The sequence below is a fragment of the Sciurus carolinensis genome, chromosome 8 (assembly GCF_902686445.1).
Source record: "Sciurus carolinensis chromosome 8, mSciCar1.2, whole genome shotgun sequence".
In the NCBI taxonomy this organism is placed as follows: domain Eukaryota; kingdom Metazoa; phylum Chordata; class Mammalia; order Rodentia; family Sciuridae; genus Sciurus; species Sciurus carolinensis.
The window spans coordinates 85582668-85601681 of NC_062220.1; the positions used below are offsets into that span (position 1 = coordinate 85582668).

Below are 19014 nucleotides of genomic sequence, written 5' to 3' on the forward strand. Positions count from 1 at the left end.
GCTATGAGAATAGTACTCTTCATTTCGGAAATTGCTGCCAAGTAAACTACTTATAATTAATCAAGAATGTTGATTTTGCTTTCTAAATACTTGTTTAAAAAAGAACATTGAATGTTCTCTACATTCAAAGCCAATAACCTGAACCCCTTTTACTGCTTCATTTCTTTGTAGTTTCAACTTTGGCCATCCTCCCAAGGCCAGCTTTCAGTCACAGGGCCTTTGCACATGCTATTCCAAATACCTGAAACACTCTCCCAGATATCATGTCAAATCCCATTTTGTCATTGAAACCTTTCTGGATTCCTCCAGACAGAGTCAACTCTCTAGGTTTTTACAAAACTGAAATTATGAATAACACTTTTCCTTTATAACTTTTTACACAGATTACACTAAATTATTAATTTTGTAGTTATTAGATTAATGCACACTTCTCCTAATAACTTGCTAGCTTATGAGGAAAGGGACAATATCTGACAAAAAAAAAATACTAGCTTATGGATCGACAGACTAAGTGCTTAATAAGTACCTGCTAAAAGCATGAGTGAACTTCAAGATAAATATAAACCAAAACTGGGGAAAAGAGAGGTTATAATCATCTACAAATCTGGATTCATTTTGTTGGCCTTTCTTGCACAGATGGAGTTGTGGAGGGAAAAAAAAGGAGATTTCAATATTGTTTTTAAAACAAGTAGGTGATAAAATGCTCAAGTACATTAATTTCTATATAGGAAGAAAATCTCCAGGACAGACTGTGACTGACTTCATTTGATCCCACTAATTTCCAGGAAGAATGAATCACAAACAGTGAGACTGAAGAAAGATAAAGATTCCAAATGAGCCACTGGAACAGGACAGACTGTGATTGCTGTCTCCTTGTTGCTTTGAACACTTAAATGTTACTTGTATCCATTAGAAAAGAATGGAATGTTTTACTGTTAATTGCATTTTTTCTCAACTGGAAACTTGAAACAGTAAATTTTAAAACATTTCAGAACCAAGCTGTAAGTGCTTTGGGTTTGACCACAGAGTACCTGGAGAAGCGACCGGTTCAGAGACTTGTGGGAATGCTTGAGGCATTCTTGTTTTGTTTCAGCTCATAACATTTGTGTTTTTCTTTGCAAGATTCCCTTTGCTTCAGAGAGTAGATGTCACAGGGAAAATCCTTGTATCCTAGCTCCCCAACCCATTCCATCCCTCCCCATCTGCCCCACACACTTCCTGCTACTTAGAGTGGGATTTATTTGCAGAGAGGTAAGGTTGTCTCTAGGATCAACCAATTGGGGTTAGTTGGCAGGGTCCTTCCTTCTCTTCTTTGTCTCTTCCTCCCTTTCTTCCTAAATCTAGTGACTTTTTCATTTTGGTAGGACTAGGGATCAAACCCAGTGCCTTGCCTATGCTAGGTGAGCACTCTACCACTGAGCTGTATCCCCAGCCCCTCAAGTCTTGATTGGGAAGCCTACTGTGGTCTGGAACCACAGCAGCCTAAAGGTACAAGCCCTGTCCCTGGATGCTCACAGGCTTCTGGGGAAGTGGGGCATCAACCTTGCAGTGTTGCTGGGACTTCTGGGATCTGTTTAGATTTGTTTTTCAAAGTTTTTCTTTTTGCTTTCTGGTATCATGATGCCAACTTCTAATATTCCCTGTCCCTTTCTGCTTTCTGGGCTGCAAGATAGTTGAGAATTGCAGTAAATGAAAGGAAAAGTGGTCTGTAAATTGGATGGGTCTCCCTACCTGTGAAGTGTTGGGCTTTAGTAGTGGGACTTGTAACCTCTTTGAATAATCATGGCTAAGAGCTTTGCTGCACACAACGTGTGGCCAGAATCCTCTAGGTGAGCAAGGGTGTTATTTCATCTCATCTAGAAAATGTGTAACATTTTATTTTCCAAAGATGCCAAGCAAATGGGTTATTGCCAAGGTAAGTTAACAAACAACAACATGCCTGCCACATCTACTGCGACAATGAAGACCATTCTCAGAGATCAGACTGTCAACATACCAGAAAACGTCCACATTGCTCTGAAGGGACGCACAGTTATTGTGAAGGGCCCAAGAGGAACCCTCCGGAGGGATTTCAATCATATCGATGTAGAACTCAGCCTCCTTGGAAAGGAAAAGAAGAGGCTATGGTTTGACAGATGTTGGGGAAATAGGAAGGAATTGGCCACTGTTCACACGATCTGTAGTCATGTACAGACCATGATCAAGGGTGTTACCCTGGGCTTTCGTTACAAGATGAGGTCTGTGTACACTCACTTCCCCATCAACGTTGTTATTCAGGAGAATGGGTCTCTTGTTGAATCTGAAATTTCTTGGGTGGAAAATATAGCCGCAGGGTTCAGATGAGGACAGGTGTGTTGCTTGCTCAATATCTCAAGCTCAGAAAGATGAGTTAGTTCTTGAAGGAAATGATATTGAACTTATTTCAAATTCAGCAAGCCACAACAGTGAAAAACAAGGATTTCAGAAAATTTTTGGTTGGTATTTATGTTTCAGAAAAAGGAACAGTTCAGCATGCTGATGAATAAGATCTAAGAGTTATTCAGCCACAGAAACACAGTCCTGGAGAGTCAATTTGATATTATGGTGATATAATAAAAGATCTCTATTGACTTTGGACTTAATCCTTTCCAACAGGTTGAATAAACTTCAGTGTCCTTTCCAAGGAACAAAAAAAAAAAAAAAAAAAAAAAAACCTGAGGCTTGACTTTCCCACCAATGCAGTACAGTAGGGTTTAGAGTCTGGTTTATTTTCACAAAGAAAATGAAGAGGGGCTGAGAGTGTACCTCAATGGTAGTGTGCTTGCCCAGCTCACTTGAAGCCCTGGGTTTCATGCCCAGTGCCCCCCCCCACAAAAAAAAGATCTTTTTTTCCCCCAAAAAATAAGATTGTGGTTACAAATGTATATGTACTGTAGGTGTCTCCTTTGAGAAAACAAAAATGAAAACATATTTTACATACCTGTGTAAACTGACTTTTTTTCCTAGATGTTCTATCATGAACTTCCATCCTCACATTTTCTCTTTCTCTCTCTCTTTTTTTTTTGTCAACTTTGTGTTCTTTTACTTTGTTTATTGTTTGGATTAGACAATGCTCTTTTGCATTCCCTGTTTCCCTTTATCCATATTTCCTGTGTTTCCGTAATGAGCTCACCTGTGAGCATCCGAAATTTGTCCTGCGGAGGGAGCTAAGAGAGTGCTCCTTCAGGCCTGCCTGTTGCCATGGAGATGGGGCTGCTGCTGGGAGAACGTTTATGGAGTAGTGCTAGTGCCAGGCAGGGAACAGAGGAGGAACCGTGGCTCCTGGGGTGTAAGCAGAGCAGAAACACCCTGAAGCTGTCAAGCTGAGTTCCTGAAATGTTCCTCAGAGCCACTCTGATTGGAGGCAAGGCTCTGCCAGTTCTTTCCTGTGCAGTGATAGGGCAGTGGCTGGACCTGATTAGGCCATCTGTGTCATATACTGCAGAGTAATGTGGGAGAACCTGTGGGTACGGTCAGGGCTGAAGCTCACATAAGAGAGTTGGCTCTGTCAGATCAATGAACATGGATTTCCTTGAATGAAATTCATGGACAAGCAGGCATAGTCAGGTGACTCTGGGAGGATAAAGAATATGGAGATTCCAGGTGATGACTGAAGGGAGTCATGTTTATAGATACTCATGAGGACCCCTTCAGGCTTCCAGAGATACCTGGGGAGAGGCCTGGAGAAAGGGAAGCTGAGGTTCCTTTCTCAAGAAGGGGACAACTCCAAGCATCATGACTGAAGCATTGTGTTCATGTACCTTTTAAAAATATACATATACTTACTGATCAAGCTCATTGGGGCCCTCATCTAGGGTTATTTTAAACCCTAGTGCACATCTGTAGCACATCTATACAAATCAATTACCTAAAAATTTGAAACAAGTGACATTTTCTAAGGGTACATGTTATGGCCACTGGGAATAAAGAGAATGGACACAATCCCAAAATTTGGTTGGAATATTGAGACTGATGATGCTATATCCCACTTGCTCCCTCAAAAGGACATAAAAGATTTTATTATACATAATAAGACATTCTGGAGAAAATAGCCAGTCTGAAAACAGCTTGAAAGAATAGGAAAAAAGGCTGCCAGGGTGTATTATGTATTTGGAGGGAGGGTCAGGTCAGGTTCCATGTATGTTGGAACTGCCTATCAGTGCCAAAGAGGTTGAGAAACCCCCTTCCCCAATTTTTTTATCAACTTCCCCAGATTTGACACTGAAGGGGAAAAGGGAAGTATGAGACTTAAAAGCATAAATAAAGCAAAAGCAGTCAGACTGTATGTGACCTGTTATTACAGTTTGCAACCCTATTAACATAATTATTTTGATGCCAGCTAGTCACAACTGATGCTGTTTTGACATGACACGTTTTTGTACAGACAAAATAGCATGCCATTAAACTTGAATATTCTTTTTTTTTTTTTTAAAGGTCTGAGTCATATATAATAAAGGTATTGCTTCTTTCCTCCGCTGCTGCCAAGGTGCTCAGTCCTTCCGGGAAGCTAAGGCCGTGTTTGGGTGAGGCCCTCACTTCAATTGGCAACTAGCACTGCGCTTGGCAGTCAGCACCATGGCCTCTGTTTCTGAGTTGGCCTGCATCTACTCTGCCCTCATCCTGCACAATGACGAGGTGACCGTCACAAAGGATAAAATCAGTGCCCTCATTAAAGCACCTGGTGTAAATGTTGAACCTTCTTGGCCTGGTTTGTTTGCAAAGACCCTGGCCAGTGTTGACATTGGGAGCCTCGTTTGCAACCTAGGGACTGGTGGGCCTGCTCCAGCAGCTGGTGTAGCACCAGCAAGACCTGCTCCCTCTGGAGCGGCTACCCCAGCTGAGAAGAAAGTGGAAGCAAAGAATGAAGAATCCGAGGAGTCTGATGATGACACGGCTTTGGTCTTTTTGACTAAATTCTTGTAACATGTTGAATAAAAAAACTGAACTTTGAAAAAAAAAAAAAAAGATATTCTCCCTCTATCCACCTCATTCCCAAGTCTTGCTCCACCCAATGTGTTTTTCCTTTTGATTAGCTCCAAAAGAAAAAAAAAATGCTCATGCCACTGCTCCCCATAATAATAATAATAATGATGCTTCATGACCTGCAACTAGGTTCTTAATTACATCTCTGGCCAGGTGACTTGGTAGCAGTTCAGGAAACTGCGTACAAGGTATGCTCAATGAGAAGAAGGCACTGCTGTGTAGGAATTAGTGCAATAGATACATCTGGTTTGGAGTGCAGAAAATCTGTTCACAAAGGCCACTCAGTTTTCGTTGTTGAATTCGACCAAATAAAATCTGTTGTTGGCTCAATAATGCTTTAGAGGGATATGAAGTCAGGATATATTGGTCTGGGGAAAAGTCTGTCTGTGGTGATTGAAGACACCCATGGAAGTCACATTGGTCAAGTTCTAGCAATTCATACTTCTGTAACTGTTGACCAAAGGAAATCTTGAAACTCCACATACATTTTCCATGGATGCCTAACAGGAAACTTGAGAGGCAGTGAAAGAAGTCTGCAAAACTCTGGAGTGATGAAAGTATAATCTTATGAAGAGGAGACCAGGATCACTTTGGACTCCAGCAGAATCACAGATTTGACCTCAGTAGTTCATTGTAGGGGATTTTGCCTGTTTTGTATTTCGTATATGCTTTTGTGTTAGCTTTCCTTCAATATAGTCATGCTTATGAGAATGAGAGTCATCCACATTATTTTTTAAATGTTACTGTCTGGAGCTGAAGAAATAGCTTGTTTTGGAGAGCGCTCGCCTAGCATACGCAAGGGCTGCGGTTCTAATCCCCGGCCCCTCAGAGGGAAAATAAAAATGTTATTGTATTTTTATACCTCTTATTTATTTATTTATTTTTATGTGGTGCTGAGGATGGAATCCAGTGCCTCACACATGCTAGGTAAACGCTCTACACTGAGTCACAACTGCAGCCCCATCCAATATTACTGTGCATAGCAAAAGGTGTAAGTTCACTCTTAGTGTTGAATGAATATATCACAATTGATTTTTCTCTCTTGATGTTGATGATCATTTGAGTTGTTGATAGTTTGGGAATATTTTGAATGGTGTTGTTTTGGACATTCTTATGCATGTTATTTATGCAAAAGAATGCCTTTATGCGTATTGGGCATATATCCAGTAGTGCATTTAATAGGCCATAGGGTATATGTATGTTGGACTTTTTTTTTAAATATTTTTTTAGATGTCGATAGACCTTTATTTTATTCACTTATTTATATGTGGTGCTGGGGATTGAACCCAGTGCCTCACACAGGCTAGGCAAGTGCTCTACCACTGAACCATAACCCCAGTCCATATGTTGGACTTTTAACAGATGATACTAAATGACTTTTCAAAGTTGCATTATGAGAGTTCCAGTTGCTCCACATCCTCAGCAAGATTTAGCACTGTTAGTCTATTCTAGTTAGCAGTTTAAATGTCTATTTCATTGATAACTAATAAGGTTGAACCCCTTTTTATATGTTTGTATATTTATTGTTCATTTGAATATCATCTGGGAAACTTGAGAGATGGCTTATTTTGCTATTGGGTTGTCTGGCTTTAAAAAAAATGATATTAAGGAGTTTTTTGTATAGTTTATCCTAAATCTTTTGTTAGATTTATAGATTACAAACATCTTCTCCCACTTTGGTTAAATTTTTTTTTTTTTTTTTTTTCACTTTCAATGGTTCTTCTTTCTTTTTTTGAGGGTTGGGGTGGTGGAGGCAGCAAGGGTTGGGGATAATTTAGCAAAGACTTAAGAATAGAGTGTCCTCAGGATGTTAGGAGAGGGGAAAGAAGTATATAGTGAGCTAGCAAGTTAGGGGCTGAGTCTTTGAGGACAAGACACACCTCGGACTTTGAATAAGGCTGATGTAATCACGGTCGACACGTGGAAAGGATCAGCTCAAAGGGGCCCCCACTTTGGTGTAGGTCCTCCATGAGAGGAGGTCAGAGGGAGGATGCTTGCGATGGGCAGACCTTGGGGAACTGAGCAGGGGTTTGAGAAGTCGGGATGAGAAAGACTGGCCAGAAAGGGATAAACCTGAATGTAGGTGCCACGATTGCCAGAGGGGTGCAGATGAGATAAGGAATGTGGCCCAGATCAGAGTTCCAGCTGGGTTAAAAGGGTCCCTAGGGAGGCGGCATTTATGCAAGACGGTGATAAGGCGATGAGGATAAGCGCTAGGTCGGGTCGTGGGTGGGAGAAGGTGCAGGATCCCGGCCAGCAGCGGCAGCGCAGGCAGAATGCTAGGGTGACTGGGAAGGACCCAGGGCTGCGAAGCCGGACTGCCTGGAGGTGGCGATCGCGGAGGAGACTGGAGGCCTCCACGTCGTCTGCATCGCCTTCCGCCCCTGGGCTTCGCTCCTCGCCCCTGACCACTAACCCAGAGGCAGCCTGGAACCAGCGGCTGTGCGCTCCCCGCCGCGGCAGCCATTCAGTCAGTCGCCGTACCGACGCCTCGTCATGGTGTTCTGATGAACAGAAGTTCTTAATTTTAATGCCTGCAATTCCTCACATTTTTCTTGTCGATTAATGCTCTTTATACTGAAAACAAAAACAAAAAAACTCCTTGTGCATCTCAAAGTCCTGCAAACCACATGTTAAGTTTTCATCCAGAAGCTTACTAGTTTTACCTGTGCCATTTAGATCTATGGTATATCTTGAAATATTGCCGTATTGTGTGGTATTCTGTACACACACACACAAACACACACACACACACATCCACAACTGTGTCCCCTAACATCTACAGGTCCTGGACCAAGTGCAAAATGGAGACACTCATATCAAATGTCTAAATGTTTATAAGTTATAAATCAAGCTGACAAACTGTTAAATGAAGTATAATCTATTCTACCACCTTGACAGATCCACCTTCATAATGTCAAAATTGAAAAATATGTTCATACTCATGTTTTTTAAGTGATTGACATTTGGTAAAACATCGAAGATGACTCAATTTAATATTATTGGGCATGTCTGGGTGTTTCTGCTGATGGACTGGTGATGTTTATATGAATGATAATACATGCATTCATAATTCATAAATTATTACATGTTTATTCCATGGGATTTTTCTTTATTTTAGCCACATTATTAATTTTATTGTTATAATTAAGATTGTCATGTAATTTTTCTTCTATCGGTAGTAATGGTCTAAAAATAAAATGTAGTTATAAGTCAAAATGAACAAAATTTAAATATTTTTAATCAAAATTCAATGTTTCCCAAGTTATTCTTCTAACACATCCAATATCAATTATTAGAATTGAAGAACAAAAATTGTATATATGTATATCAACTGCTAGAGTTTAAAAGTAAAAATTATACATATGTATATACAATATATATACTTTTTTTTGGTACTGGGGATTGAACCCAGCACCTCATGCATGCTAGGCAAGCACTCTACCACTGAACCACACTTCCAGTTCTTTTTAATTTTTCTTTTGTTTTGAGTCAGGTTCTCACTAAGTTACCCAAGTTTGGCCTTGAACTTCTGATCCTCCTGCCTCAGCCTCCTTAGTAGCTGGGACTAAGGGCTGGCTGGGTCAAACTTAATTATATTTAATAAATATAGAATCTTAAAAATTAGGGGCTGGGGTTATAGCTCGGTGGCAGAGTGCTTGCCTAGCATGTGTGAGGCACTGGGTTCCATCCTTAGCACCACATATAAATAAAATAAAGGTTCATCAACAATTAAAAAAATAAAAAGAATTTTAAAAATTATTTGCATATCCTGGCCATTTTGATGTGATTTTTAAGAATAATTAATATTTCAAACAATAAAATTCTGCACAATTTTAATATATACAAAATCAGTATCCGGGGCTGGGGTTGTGGCTCTGTGGTAGAGCCCTTGCCTAGCATGTGTGAGGCACTGGGTTCATTCTCAGCACCGCATATAAATAAATGAATAAAATAAAGGTTCATAAACCACTAAAAAAAAATCAGTATCAGCTGGGTTCGGTGGTGCATGTCTGTAATCCAGCGGCTCAGAAGGCTGAGGCAGAAAGATCTTGAGTTCAAAGCCAGCTTCAGCAAAAGCGAGAGACTAAGCAACTCAATGAGACCCTCTCTCCAAATAAAATACAAAATGGGGCTGGGGATGTGGATCAGTGATTGAGTACCAAAGAAAAAAATCAATATCACATTTTACTCATGTTATGTCCAAATCCACATATATAGAAACCTAACTGTAATTTGAATCATTTAATATTGCAAAGATTTCATAAGTTGCCATGAGCAATTGATATTGCAAATACCTTGTCAATTTTTCCTGCTTCCAAAACAGGATCTGTGTATTCTTTTTTTTTTTTTTTTTTTTTTTTTTTCTGTGCTTGAAAGGCACAGAAAACTACCAACTGACCTATATCCCCAGCCCCCAAGCAGGATCTGAAACATAAAAAAGAGCAAGAAAATGAATCCCTCCCTGGTACTACCTATACTGACAGGTGATAGTTTGTTATGCAAGAATTGACTGCAATCCTGCTACCTGAAATGGAGGATGTGAAAGGTAACCAATTTGTCTAGGACCCAAGTGTCACTACTGCTAAAATCCTCCCTGAACTTGGAAGCAGTGTCTCTGATGTTGACAATGACATAACCACAACATAACCCACAAAACCCAATATATTGGAACTTAGCCATCTTTGTACACTGAAATGTGTTAAATACTAATTTGTAACACATTGAAAACTTCCTGGTGTTAATCCACGTGGCCAAGTTAACTTATTTTGTATAGACTCAGAATAAAACCAGATTTGTCTCATTATAAAAAAATCCAATCATTTGAGGACATGTCTTTGAGGGTCACGAAAGAATGACTGTGCAGGTGGTGCCATGAACAATCCTAGGGGTCACTAGCCACAGGGTAGTAAATTGTTACATTTTTAAATGACAGTGTTTCTGCAGATGGCTGTAAATTGTCTGGAAGAAAAGGAGATTTTAAAAACTTATCACAAAGATGTTACTTGGACTAGCAGCACTGTTGGGTCATTCTCCCCAGAGATAACCTCTGGTAAGTTTGAAGTTATCCTTCTAGACCACATATATTCACATGCTTGACTATATATATGTGTATATATGTGTGTGTGTATATATATATATATGTATATTAAAAGAACAAGTTTTACAATTTTAAAACTTCTTTTATATGAACAGTAGCACACTATATTATTTTCTATCTTGCTCTTTTCAATATGTCTGAAGATTTTCAATGTCAGATGCAGAGAGACTAACCTCATGTGTGTGTGTGTGATGCATGTTATTCTACACTACGGATATACTACAGATTAAACATTTCTCTATTGGTGGACATTGAACTTACTTCCAGTTATTTTCCATCCTTGTGTATACCTCTTTAGGCACATGTGTGAGGGTTTCTGTAGGTGGGATACTGAGAAGTGGTATTGTTGGGCCACAGGCTATGCATGATTTTAATTTTGATAGGACACTGCCAAGTTGCTCTCCAAAATTATTTCTTCAATTTACATTCTTATGAGCATGTACACACACAATACACTGTTTGAGTTTTTTTGACTAAGGAGACTGTCAAAACATGAACTTTTCTTTTATACTGATTAACTACTGGTACTTCTTGTGTAAGTTGTCTGTTCATATTGAGGGGATTAAGATATATGCCACCCAAGATAGGTTGCTCTGGCATATTGACAATTTTGAATGAAAAGTACTTTAGGGAAAAAAAAAAACAAAAAACAAAAAAACAGCAAGTACAAGATCACTCTGACTTTCATTCTGTTTCTTAAAAGTAGATGATGAAGCCGGGTGTGGTGGCATACAACTGAAATTCCAGGGGCTCAGGAGGCTGAGGCAGGAGGATTGAGAGTTCAAAGCCAGCCTCAGCAAAAGCGAGGTGCTAAGCAACTCAGCGAGATCCTGTCTCTAAATAAAATACAAAATAGGTCTGGGATGTGGTTCAGTGGTCGAGTGCCCCTGAGTTCAATCTGTGGTACCTCCCCCCAAAAAAGTAGAAGATGAAAATCCCACATGAAAGATGCAGCATTTTTTTCATCAAAGATGAGAAGTCAAGACCAAGAAAATTCTATATGGATCTTGTTAAAATAGCCCTTTTTTTTTATGACTCCCCTCAACTTACTATACTTTGTCTAATTCAGTACATAAGTGATTGACCATAATTGCTTTGGGTCTTTTTTTTCTTATGAGGACTCCTGTGTCATGTGAAACCTGTATTAAATAAATTTGTATGTAGACTGTCAAAAATAAATAATCTGTATGCCTTTTTCCTGTAATAAGTTCAATGTCAATTTAACTATCCAACCTAGCTAGGACCCTAAGAAGATGGAGGTAGAGTTTTGCCACCCTTACAGTATATTTGGTGCTTATCTCCCTGTTTATTTTCAAATGCACTTTATGACATTTGAATAGTTCAAAAGGACATAAAAGTAATCTTCCTCCCACCCTTGCCTCCACCTGCTTGCTTCTCATCAGTTTATTCTTCAGAGACATTTCATACATAAACAGGGGTGAGTTATTTTTTAAGCGAGGCCTGTGTGTGTTAAGAGAAAATCGTTCAAAGGCACATAAGCATATCCTCTTCTGCACGAGGTGTCATGAACTTTGGATATTATGCAACCATTTTTTTTTTTTTTTTTTTTTTTTTTTTGCGGTGCTGGGGATTGAACCCAGGGCTTTGTGCTTGCAAGGTAAGCACTCTACCAACTGAGCTATCTCCCCAGCCCCATTATGGAACCATTTATCCAGGAAAGATGTGCATTACAAGCAATATTTTTAGGTAATATTTATTAAGCTCTTTCTTACTCTGCATCTGTACTGGGTTAAATACCTGTACACATATCCACGAATAGTAATCAATTGGGTAGGTACTATTTCACAGCTAAGAGAACTTAGGCTGGAGAGGTGAAGTGACTTGCCCAAGGTTATCTGGCTATTAAGTGCAATTGGCCCTCTGTATCCACATTTAGCATCCTCAGATTTAATCAAGGATTGGAACTATTTGAAAAAAATGCATTTTACTGAACATGTGCATACTTTTTAAAAGTTATTATTCCCCAAACAATGTAGTGAAACAACTATTTACACGGTATTTATAGTTTATTAGGTATTGTAGGCAATCTAGACATTATTGAAAGTTATGGGAGGATGTGTATAGATTCTTTTAAATTAATAAACCATTTTTATGAACTATTACTACAAAGAACTTCAGCAAGAAGGGAAATAAGTTTATGATCTTTGAGTAAACATTTTTAGCATAACTGTCTGTGACCAGATATTGAGAAAGAGAGAAAAATCAAACTTATAAATGTATAAGTTGATACATTTATAACTTATAAATGTATCAGTTGATACATTGCTCTGTATCAACTGGAATACACTAAAAATAGGATAATGGAAATACATGTTCTTAAAGCATTTCCACAGGAAATGTTCATACTTTATGACATTCTAAATCATTTAGCAATTATATATGCTACATTAACTAAAACACAGGTATTCCTTATTGCACATTTCAAAGTTGGAAGGATACTTTAGCTTAAGACGAGATCATTATTTAGAGGGGGGAAATGATGGTCTTGAATTTTTTTGGCTCAAAAATGCATATTGCCAAGGCAGCTTAGTTCTAAAAACAAACCCTTAAAACTTTTGGATTTTGAAGCCAATAGTCCCTTAACACAATGAATAGAGCACAGTCCACATTCCAAATAAGTGTCAGAGGTCATGGTTACAGGCTCTGTTTTAAAACCTGCGAACAGTCCTGGCTACTGCTCTGAGAGGCAGATGGAGGTTCATCTCTAGAGCCTGAAGGTTTTAAGTCTCTTGCAGCAGGCGATGGTGAGTAGTCTTGGGGACCTTGGGTTAGGGGTGGTAATCAGGTACGAGGAATGAAGTACTCTCTTGGACCAAATGAACCTAAACGTCTAAATGGTGTGGGTCCTGGTAAAAATTCCCGAGAGTCAAGAGGCAGATCCCATTTTCCAAGTGAAACACCTGGTGCATATTCTCTTAAGCCTAGTGGGTGGACGCACACCAGGACCAAATGGTGGAGGAAGTGACGGAGGCCCAAAAGGCCCACCAACCTGAAGTGGCGGTCCATATCCAACAGGTGGTGGTAGAGGCCCTCCCACAGGGAAGCGCATGAGAGATACCCCTCGGAAAGGAGGGGGCCTTTTGTAGCCATATTAACCTTGCCCTCATCCATCACCTTGGCCAGAGAAGAGCTTCTGGAGATGCTGTTCACGGGAGCTGGACCACATCCAGGGGCAGAGGCAAAGAGTTTCCCAGATGCCTCAGAAGACCATCAAGGACAAGGTAAAGGTCCATCCATTGACCCATATTCACTTCTGGGCATATCTCTTTGATTAAGAGTAGCAGAGAAAGGTCTCCCAGCTCACTCTGCTGTCAGTGGAGGGGAACATTCTCCACCACTCACAGGGGATGGGCCAAAAGAGCCATTCTGGCTCAGTGGACCTCTCTGGGAGGGTTTTGTGTATTTGGTCTTCCAGGCATTGGTTTTACAATCACAGGTTCATCTTGCCACATTGCCATCTTTTGAGTCATTTCCAATAATTTGTGTCTCAAATTAGCAGCTCCCTTTTTCTCTTCAGCTAAAGCTCTTTCTGCAGCACGAGCTTTGAGCCAGTTATCATGAGCTTTGTTCTCATGAGTAGCAATCTGGTTTTAAAATGAGCTCTCTGCTTTCTGTAATTCTTCCTCCATTTCTTCAATTCTCCGCTTGTAAGTTTTAACTTCCTTTGCAGCCAAAACCGCCTTTTCATCTGCAGCTGACAACCGCCGTTCTCTTTCTTGTCTCTCATACTCTTCTTGATTCAGTTTCTTTTGCAGAGCCATCTCCTTCTGCTGGTACAGTTCATTTAAAATCTCCACTTTCTGCCTCAGAGTTGTGCACTCATCTTCCAGCCCAGCTTTAGCAGACTGTAGTGAATTGTGGTCATCTTCTAATTTCTTTATTTGGTCTTCTAGGTTACATTTTATGGACATCAAGGCTCTTAGCTTAAGTTGTAAAAGTTTTAGATCCTCTTCAACTACTGATATTGCAGTTTGTGTCTGAGAGACATCCATCAGCTGCTTGATTTTTCATCTTCTCACTCTGGTCACCTCCTACTTCTCCATTGGCTAATGCATCTGACTCATCTCCTCTTTTATTTTGACCCTCAGATTCCTATTCACGCTCTATCCGATTCAACAGTGTAATACAATTAGTCAAAGCATTAATATTATCATCTTTGTGAGTAAGAGCTACTTCTAAATCTTTCTGGGACTTCTCATATGATTTTATTTGCTCACTGAGCTCAGCATGTGATTTACTCCCGTCTTCGATTCCCTGCTGCAACTGCTCTTTCTTCTTAAGCCTAGCATTTTCTTCCTGAACCCAATGGTATTCAGACTTCACCTTCTCTTCACTAAGCTTAGCTTCATTAAGAGCAATTTGAACCTCTGAAAATTCTGAAGCATTCATTGAAATAACATTCTTTAACTTCTCTATAGATTTCTTATTTTCTAATATCAAGTCCTGATTCTTGACATTCTGTTCTCTCTCAGATTCTAACATAACATGAAGACTTTTAGCTCTGTCATCAAGAATCTCATTAGTTTCTTCAAGTAGCTTGATTTTATCCTTATGTTTAATTGCTTCATCAGAGAGAATCATTTTGTTTCTTGGTTTCTTGGACATGTTTCTTTGATTCCTTGATCTTCTATTCATAATTTGACAAGTTTTGCACCAGTTCTTCATTTTTCTTTTGTGATATTCTTTAACTTTTCAGAAATTTGCTGTTCGGTAACTTGATATACTCTATCTTTTACAACAAGGATAGTTCTCCAGAAGAAAATGGCAAATGAAACAGTTCCCAAGAAGACAGTGAGTACAAGCTTCCATGGTAGTCCATAAAAATCAGGCCCAGGCTGAGCATTATTGGGCCATGTGGCAACTAGTTCCTCAAAATTCTCCAATAGCTTCTTCTTCGAGAGAGGATCCTTGCAGTGTCATATTTCTTGTTTACTTGCAGTGTTTTCAAGTATAATGAGTCTAAATACTTTAAATTGAGCATATATTTCCATTTGGACTAGGCCCTCTGACATCATATTGTCTAACACCTGGCTAGAATCCCTCTGTATAATATTTCTGCCTTAGATAACCTAGTTTTTATGATTAAAAAAAATGTGTAAGACAAAAACTTAAATATATGATAAAACTAATTAATTTTATGACTACAAATAAAACCATGAGGATAATGAATAATACAAATAATGAACTATTTCTCTAAGGTTTTAAATCATATTTCCATTCTACTCTTGTATAAACAAAGACAAATGATAAATAATTCCAAACAACTCTAGAAAACTGGCTTAGATAAACTACTCTGAATTGAACTTCCTCAAAGGGAGTGTATTAAACACCAGCCTACGCTCCTCTACACTGCCCTCTACGAGTATCCGAGAACTCTTGTTCTGGCCCCAGCTCCCAACAGTGTCCATACGGACAAGACCTTTTGTGACGTTAGCTGCATTTAGAAACGTGGCAAGGGGCTTGTCACCGCTAAGTATTCCGTTAAAAAGTGCAACGAGGAAAGCTTCAAGGACACTCACCGGCCTCGCTTAACAATACAGTTTGGTCCTGCCTGCCCGGGGCCTGACACACTCCATTTCTCCGTCCCCGCGTCAGTCAGTGTCCCCACTCCGCTCAGAACTCAGCCACCCGCCTGCCACAGCGGGGGGCCCTCCCTATGAGGGCTGCGTAGAGCACCAGAAGCTCCGGGTCCCTCGGGGACGTGGCGACAGAAGGAACAGTGGCAGGTACTGAGTCCATTGTGTAGGGACGGCTGAGTGGAGACGATGCTCCCTGCTGAACCGCACGGGACTCAGACCTCTTCCACCGTTTCCTACTTCCGAAGGACCCAGCACGGGGAGTGGGTGATGTGTATAGATTATATGCAAATACTACACCATTTTGTATAAGGGACTTGAGCATCCTCGGATTGTGGTAGCCACAAGGGTTCTGGAATCAATCCCCTAGATGTGGAAGGAGGACTTTAGAAGCTTTGGGATTATAGAAGTTTTTTGGTGCTGGCGTCTGAACCTTCACCACTGCACTCTACTGCCTCCAAATGGTCATTTACTGTAATGCACCCAATGATGCAGAACAAGTACCACCTGCGTATATCTACTCTGTCCCAGGGAATGGCTTCTCCACTGGTCCCTTGCTCTTTGACTTTTGGTGCTAATTTTACCACACGGCAATTTATATCAAATATCTAGAAATTAGATGACTTGGGACCGAGTTTATGTTCAAGATATGCTCAGTAATGCCAAACTTTGTTTTTGTTAGTTTTAACCAACCGGTTTATTCTCTTTGATTTGTAATAATAACATAAAGTTCATCACTTAAACCAATGCTTTTAAAACTGCAGTTTTTGATAATGCGAAACTTGTTTCCCTCTTCCTTCTCTTCTCCTCCTTTTTCCTTACTAAGGCTTTTTTTGGTAGACCAGAATGGACAGGACATCACTGTGACATGGTGCATCCTGTGGGATTCTAGGCAAGGTGTCCACCTCTGTCTTTGGATGTGTGTTCCTGTTGACTATTCAAGACAAGTGAACATGTAGTACCTTAGATGGCGATAATTCCTATTATAGGCATGATGGTACTTATTGTAAGGATTTTTTTAACCTACATTTTCTACTAGTAATAAAGGATGAAGATAAACCTGGTGTAGTGGTGCACACCTATAATGCCAGTGAGTAAGGAGGCTGGGGCAAGAGGATTGTAAGTTTGAGACCAGCTTAGGCAATTTAGCAAGACCCTGTCTTGAAATAAAAGATAAAAAGAACTGGTGATGTAACTCAGTGGTAAAGTGCCTCTGGATTCAATCCCCAGTGCAATAAATAAATAAATAAATAAATAAGAAAGAGCATCTTGATGTATTATATATTTTCAGTGCTTCTTTTTTTATTAAAATATTTTTTATTTTTACAGACATTTTGGTTCATTGTACACAAATGGGGTACAACTTTTCATTTCCATGGTTGTACACGATGTAGATTCACACTATTTATGTAATCATAAATATATATAGGGTAATACTGTCTGTTTCATTCCACTGTTTTTCCATTCCCACCCCCTCCCACCCTTTTTTCCTCTACACCATCCAAAGTTCCTTCATTCTTCTCTTCCCCCAGCCACTCCCCATTGTTATATATTGTCATGCACTTATCAGAGAAAACATTCAGCCTTTGGTTTTTTGGGCTTGGCCTATTTCACTTAGCATGATATTTTCCAACTTCATCCATTTACCAGCAAATGTCATAATTTTATTCTTCTTTATGACTAATATTCCATTGTGTATATATACCACAGTGTCTTTATCCATTCATCAATTGAAGGGCATCTAGGTTGGTTCCACAAGCTAGCTAGTGTGAAATGGGCTGCTATGAACATTGATGTGGCTGTATCTCTGTAGTATGCTGATTTTAAGTCCTTTGAGTATAAACCGAGGAGTGGGATAGCTGGGTCAAATGGTGGGTCCATTCCAAGTTTTCTGAGGAATCTCCATACTGCTTTCCAGAGTGGCTGTACCACTTTGCAATTCTGCCAGCAATATATGAGTGTGTCTTTTTCCCCACATCCACGCCAACACTTATTATTGCTTGTGTTCTTGATAACAGCCATCCTAATTGGAGTTAGATGAAATCTTAGGGTGGTTTTGATTTGCATTTCTCTAATTACTAGGGATGTTGAGCACTTTTTCATATATTTGTTGATCACTTGTATATCTTCTTCTGTGAAGTGTCTGCCCATTTCCTTAGCCCATTTATTGATTGGGTTCTTTGTATTTTTGGTGTAAAGTTTTTTAAGATATTTATAAACTTTGGAGATGAGTGCTCTGTCTGAAGTGTGTGTGGTAAAGATTTTCTCCCACTCTGTAGGCTCTCTTTTCACATTGTTTCCTGTACTGAGAAAAAACTTTTTAGTTTGAATCTATCCCGTTTATTGATTCTTGCCTTTATTTCTTGCGCTATGGGGGTCTTGTTAAGGAAGTCTGGTCCTAAGCCAACATGATGGAGATTTGGGCCTACTTTTTCATCTATTTGGTGAAGGGTCTCAGGTCTAATTCTTAGATCCTTGATCCATTTTGAGTTGAGTTTTGTACAGGGTAAGAGTTAGGGGTTTAATTTCATTTTACTGCATATGGATTTCCAGTTTTCCCAGCACCATTTGTTGAAGAGGCTCTTTTCTCCATTGTAAGTTTTTGGCACCTTTGTCTAATACGAGGTTACTGTACTTATGTGGGTATGTCTCCCTGTCTTCTATCCTGTACCATTGATCTACCTGTCTATTTTGGTGCCAGTACCATGCCTTTTTTGCTATTATTGCTCTAGAGTAGTTTAAGGTCTGCTACTGTGATACCTCCTGCATCACTCTTCCTGCCCAGAATTACTTTGGCTATTCTGGGTCTTTTGTTCTTCCAGATGAATTTCATGATTGCTTTTTCTGTTTCTATGAGAGATGTCATAGGGATTTTAATTGGAATTGTGTTAAATCTGTATAGTGCCTTGGTAGTATGGCCATTTTGATAATATTAATTCTGCCTATCCAAGAACATGGGAGATCTTTCCATCTTCTAAGGTCTTCCTCAATTTCTTTCTTCAATGTTTTGTAGTTTTCATTGTAGAGAACTTTTACCTTTTTGGTTAGATTGATTCCCAAGTATTTTATTTTTTTCGAGACTATTGAGAATAGAGTTGTTTTCCTCATTTCCCTTTCAGATATTTCATTGCTTATGTATAAAAATGCTTTAGATTTATGGGTGTCGATTTCATAATCTGCTATTTTGCTGAATTCATTTTTTGAGGTCTAGAAGTTTTCTGGAGGAGTTTTTTGGATCCTCTAAATAGAGAATCATGTCATCAGCAAATAGTGACAACTTAAGTTCCTCTTTTCCTATTCATATCCCTTTAATTT

General features: G+C 39.5%; 3 pseudogenes; 2 read left to right on the plus strand and 1 right to left on the minus strand.

Moving 5' to 3' along the window:
* Nucleotides 1-1959: 1959 nt before the first annotated feature.
* On the plus strand, nt 1960-2525 carry LOC124991616 (60S ribosomal protein L9-like; annotated as a pseudogene).
* Nucleotides 2526-4593: 2068 nt separating this feature from the next.
* On the plus strand, nt 4594-4931 carry LOC124990147 (60S acidic ribosomal protein P1-like; annotated as a pseudogene).
* A 7826-nt stretch (nt 4932-12757) lies between these two features.
* Nucleotides 12758-15862, minus strand: LOC124991344 (transport and Golgi organization protein 1 homolog; annotated as a pseudogene).
* Between the last annotated feature and the right edge of the window lie 3152 nt (nt 15863-19014).